The sequence below is a fragment of the Tupaia chinensis genome, unplaced genomic scaffold (assembly GCF_000334495.1).
Source record: "Tupaia chinensis unplaced genomic scaffold, TupChi_1.0 Scaffold000048_1, whole genome shotgun sequence".
NCBI lineage: Eukaryota > Metazoa > Chordata > Mammalia > Scandentia > Tupaiidae > Tupaia > Tupaia belangeri.
In genome coordinates, this window is record NW_006159506.1 from 8,779,469 (window position 1) to 8,785,468 (window position 6,000).

Below are 6,000 nucleotides of genomic sequence, written 5' to 3' on the forward strand. Positions count from 1 at the left end.
TAAATCTTCCATATTCATCCAAATTCCTATGCTGAAATCCTAACCCTTAAGATGATGGAATTAGGAGGCAGGATTTGGGGAGGTGATTAGGTCACCAAGGTGGACATCTCATGAATGCAATTAGTACCCTTATCAAAGAGACCACCCCCCCGCCCCCCCCGCAAGAGCTCCCTCACCTCTGCCTCTGTGTGATGGCATAGCAAAGAAATATCTATGAACCGGATGAATGGGTCTTCAGCAGACCCCGAATCAGTCAGTGTTTTTGTCTTAGATTTCCAGTGAGTCCCCAAGGCTTAGGAAAAGGAGTATGAAAAGGAATAGTGGCCATGTAACTGAACGAAATAGAATGGAACCTCTCACCAGGCCACTTGGCCTGGCTAAGGCATGGCACCTCAGCCTCCTGGCTCAAGTTTTGTCTTTCCTTGCCCTGCCCTGCCCCAGGCCCAGGGCTGGCCTTAGGGATATGCTCAACAAGAGTGGGTCCTTAATTGGCTCTAAGAAAGGACCCTTCCGATATATAGAAGTATTTTTTCTGTGTATTCCACCATGCCGTAAACCTCTTTTTTTTTTTTTTTTAAGAATTATTTATTTAATTATTTATTCATTCATTTTTTTAAAAGAATTATTTTATTTAACTTTATTTATTATTTTTATCAGTATTATTTTCCAGTTTGATCAGAGAGACAGAGAGAGAGAGAGAGGAAGTGAGAAAGTAAGCCACCAGGTCCGAGACCCGAACCGTGGTCAGCCATGTGGGGAGTCCAGTGCCTTAAACCACCAACCATGTCACTCGCCGGCCCCCTCATTCATTTATTTTTTATTTAACCTGAGAGAGACATAAAGAGAGAGAGGTGAGAAAGTAAGCCACCAGGTCCGGGACTCGAACTATGGTTGGCCATGAGGGAATGTCCAGCGCCTTAACCACCATACCTCCTGCTGGTCCCTAAGCCATAAACTGCTGTGGTCAGAATGTGTCCCCAAAAATCAGGTGTTGAAAACTTAACCACCTGGGGGGATCAGCAGTTACCGTAATGGCTATGTCTCTGGACTCCCATGTAGTCAACCGTGGTTCATGTCCTGGACCCGGTGGCTTAAAACTCACGCTGGGCGCGTGTGCGTGCGTGCCCAAGATCCCAAGAGGAGAATGGAGGAGAAGGGATTGCGGCATGGCCATCCCCCCTGGGGGGTGATTTCTCGCTTTCTCTGTCTCTCTGTCTCTCTCTCTGTCTGTCTGGCAAGCACATGCGCCTTATAGAAAAAACCTCTCCAAAAAAAAAAAAAAAAACCACACACACACAGCAGGGGGACCTAATAAGAGGTGATTAGGTTTAGAGTTAATGTCATCATGGGAGCGGAGTAGTTATTGAGAGAGTGGGTTGGAGCCTGCTCCTGTGCTTCTTCTCTGCCTCCTCCTCCCTTGCCCTTCCACCCTGGGCCATGGGATGTCACAACACAAGGCCCCTCAGCAGATGCCAGTGCCATGTCTCAGACTTCCCAGCCTTCAGAAGTGTGACAAATACATTTCTTTTACTGATAAACTACGTAAGCTGTAGTATTCTTTTTTTAGAAAAAGAATTATTTTATTTAACTTTATTTATTTGGTTGTTTTAAATTGACCAGAGAGGGACAGAGAGAGAGAGAGAAAGTAAGAAAGCAAGCTGCCAGGTCTGGGACTCAAACCATGATCAGCCATGTGGGAGTCCAGTGCCCTTAATCACCACACCGTCTGCTGGCCCCATAATCTGTAGTACTCTGTAATAGCGCAAAACAGACTGAGATCTATAAAAGTAAGGATTTTATATTGGGTCGTCAGGAAGTCATGATGCACTTTGACACTGAAAATGCACTTTGACATGACTTTCCTGATGTAATTATATATACATGTATATATATGTGTGTATGTATGTATAGCCAGTCCTCACCCTTCTCTGCTTGGCATTTTGCAATCGTATGTATCGTCAATTAAATATAATTTTATTTGCACTGGAAAACCAAAAAAATTCACGTGACTCACTTTATTGTGATATTTGTTTTATTGTGGCCGTCAGGTACTGAACTTGCAGTATCTCCGAGTTGCCTGGTCCCTAAAAATCTTTTTTTTTTTTAAATAACTTTTTTATTTATTCATTCATTGATTTTTAATTTGACCAGAGAGAGACAGAGGGTGAGAGTGAGAGAGAGAGGAAGCGAGAAAGCAAGCCACCAGGTCCAGGACTTGAACCCCAGTTGGCCATGTGGGAGTGTCCAGCACCTTAACCACCATGCCACCTGCTGATCCCCCCTAAAAATCTTAAAAACAAACAAACAAACAAAACACACAAAAAAAAACAAAAAACGCTTTAAGACAGATAAACTTTGGGGACTAGCAGTTAGCATAATGGCTGTGTCGCTGGACTGCCATGTAGTCGACCACAGTTCAAGTCCCTGACCCGGTGGCTTAAACTCACGCTGGGCGTGTGTGCACGTGCCCAAGATTACAAGAGAATGGAGAAGGGATTGTGGTGTAGCCATCCCCCCAGGGGGTGATTTCTCATTTTCTCTCTCTTCCTGGCAAACACACGTCCTATAGCAAAAACCTCTCCCTCCCCAAATAATAATAAGGCTGCTAACAGGTGGCTCAGTGAGGGACTTGGGGAGCTAAGATGAGACTCCTGGGGGCAGTGGGCAGGCTAAGCTGATAAGAGCTGTGTCCCTGGGTTTGCCCTCTTGAGATACCAGTATTTGGAGGAGCCAGCTGTCCCGCAACACACACTTCCTTTTCTTGGAGAGGTTGTAACTTTTTTTTTTTTTTTTTTTAAAGATTTTTTGCTATAAGGTGCTTGTGCTTGCCAGAAAAACAGAGACAGAAAGTGAGCAATCACCTCCCACCCCAAGGGAGGAGGACCACATGGCAATCTCTTCTCTATTCTCCCCTCAGAGTTTTGGGCACGCATGCACATGCGCCTGGCTTGAGTTTAAGCCGCCAGGTTAGGGACTTGAACCGTGATAGACTGTGTGGGAGCCTAGCGATGTAAACATTAGCATGGCCCTCTGGAATCCTGCTTTTCCTGGAGGCTGGGTACTTCCCTCTCTTTCACTCACTCACTCACTCTTGACCAAGTGACGGGGGCCAAAGTGGTCCTGGGAAAGGCCAGGAACTCACACGTTTCTGTTTACGTCATGGGCACGGACGGATTTCCCTCAAGGTCTTCAAGTTCCTGGTTCTTTTTCTTTCATCTTAACTAGTCTTCCTTGCCGGGGATTTCACACTCTATGCCTCCCAGAACACATTTCCAAAGCTCCCATTTCATGGAGCGATTGAGGACCATCATTATGTACACGAATAGTCTCTGTAGAATGAGCACACTCAAAAAATGAAGTGAGCTAGTGCACGTTACGGGTTAGAAGAGCCTGGCACGCACCCGCAGTGCCAGAGCTGTTGCTGCTGCACCCTCACGCCCAAGGCCTTTATGTTTATTGGATGGTCACTGGCAGATACTGTAGAGCTGAACCCATACAAGAGGTTGTATTTCCGATCAGCCTCACCAGCCCTGGTCACAAGCAGGATTTGATAATGTTGCCAGGGTGCCCCCTAGTGGAAGCTCAATTGTTAGGTCAGAAGTTGAAAGACGGGGCCGGGCCGGTGGGTCATTTGATGTTCACTGACATGGACCTGCAGGAAGTGTCTAGGTTCGCGCCCTAGGTCTCCCTGTGCATGCTGGGTGCATGCCCATCATACAAGGCTGGCCTAGGCTGGGGCAAGACTGTGGTGGGAGAGCTCTGCTGTGGATGTTGGTCTTTTATGGGATACATAAATGAAAAAAAAATTGCTAGGTGGGAGGTCAGCTTCAAAGGGGATAGTCTAGGCCTGGTAAGACCTGGAGATGGAAAAGTGTGGGATGATGGAACCAGCCCTAATATTTTTTGGGGGGGAGGTGCGGGGAGAGGTTTTTGCTATAGGGCGTGTGCGCTCGCCAGAAAGAGAGAGAGAGACAGAGAGACAGAAAGCGAGAAATCACCCCCTAGGGGGGATGGCCACGCCCCAATCCCTTCTCCTCCATTCTCCTCTCGGGATCTTGGGCACGCACGCATGCACGCACACGCGCCCGGTGTGAGTTTAAGCCACCGGGTCCGGGACGCGAACCACAGTCGACTACATGGGAGTTCAGCAACATAGCCATTACGCCAACTGTTGGTCCCAAGAACGAGCCCTAATTTGAGAATTTACTCAGTTAGTTTGCTAATGGGCTTTGCCACATTGACCCAGGTGAGAAACCTGGTCTCACCCTTTTGACCATTTACCCACGTGACCTTGGGCCAAGTGTTGAACATTTCAAGTTTTTTATCTTTAGAACTAGAATGAAAATATCCACACTGTAGGTCTGGATGGAGAGGGAGTAAGTTACAACACTCTGTTAAGAGAAAATCTCTTGTAATACTGAATCGAAGAAGGAAATCTGAGGCTTTAGATCAAAATAGGCAGAACTAAGTGATAAACTTGAGGAGTATGTTCTTCGAAAGAGAAGCAAGGGCATGACTGACATGAGATGCAGGAACCAGCCCCCGGTGGAGGGGCACTGTTCTGCCCCAGCTGGAAGGTGCGCAGGTGCTCATTCCATTAAACCGTACGAATGCCTTAAACGCGGATGTAGAGTTTACGCAAACATTGTAGAAAACACCCCATGACACGCCCTCCATGTGAAGAATTAACCAGAGACACTTATTAAATGTGTTAAGAAATATTAGTTTTTATTTAACCAGTTTTCACAGCTGAATATTTATTCTATAAAAACTTTACAGATTGTACAGTTTATATATAGTTCAAACTACAGAACGAAAAAGTAGGTCCCACAGATGCAAAAATACTGTAGCAATCAATCCAGGTAAAGGCAGATTTACACACTGTACAGCTCTCCACGGGGCTGGGGAGGCGGTCAGTTCTAAGTATAAACTTCAAAACTGTACAAAAATAAGGTTTTGATTTTATTTCGTTCTTCATACATTCAATATGATTGCAAGCTCAGAGGCCTAACTAATAGGCGTCTGTGGTCAGGAATCAGTCCCCACTCGTCACACAGGGCATTCTTGGACACCATCCTGCACTCAGTATATTGTACAGACATAAAAGCAGAGACTAAGAACATTAAATGTCGAATAGAAGGTAGTTCTTTTTTTGTTTTGAAAGGAGTTTCTGCATTTGATAGTGTGCCAAAAGAATTTTAACTTATTAAATAAAATATATTCTAAGTGAACCTAAAAATTACACTTTATAAACATAAAAATACCTTTTTTTTTTTTTGGTGTAATACATCAATCATATCTGCAAATAGAAAACCCAAACTGTATATAAAGTAGTTTTTCTCACCCAGCAACAAGAAGCACTTATGTAGTTATTTATTTTTTTTTCAAAAGGGTCAAAGAAACTATTTAAAACCCACTAGGACTAACTTATAACTTAAGATATTCATACTTAAACTATTCAGTGATTCACTAATACTGCAAAACAGCTTTCTTGGAGAGAGAGAGAGACAGAGAAAGTGGTTTCTCCATGTTAACTGGGTAAGAATTGATCGCTGCAAACGTAAGGGGAAACTGATCGATAGTTTATGTTTGGTCTGGGGGGTATGCTCATCAGTGAACTTCTCGTCACAAGTAATTATGCTAAGTAGTAAGTCTTACTTCTGATTTAGAATTTCCCATCTCTGAGTTATCAGTACTTTCTTAGAGACGAAAGCAGTATCTCAAATCTTTCGGAATCACTATCTGGAACAGGGGAAATGAGGCCAACCAATTCATCCCTCTAGAGTCTGTGTTCTAGAAGGAGGAAAGGAAAACAAACATTATTCTAGACGTTTCTATCACCCAAAACCAATAAAACACAATTTCCTTTAAAAAAAAAGAAAATACAGTACTAGCCAAAGAAAACAAAAATTAGAGCTTCCAAGAGCAGTCCTAGCGCTCACCATTATACTTTTATACTCGTGTGTACAGAAGTATAAAATAATGATGTTTGGACAGAGG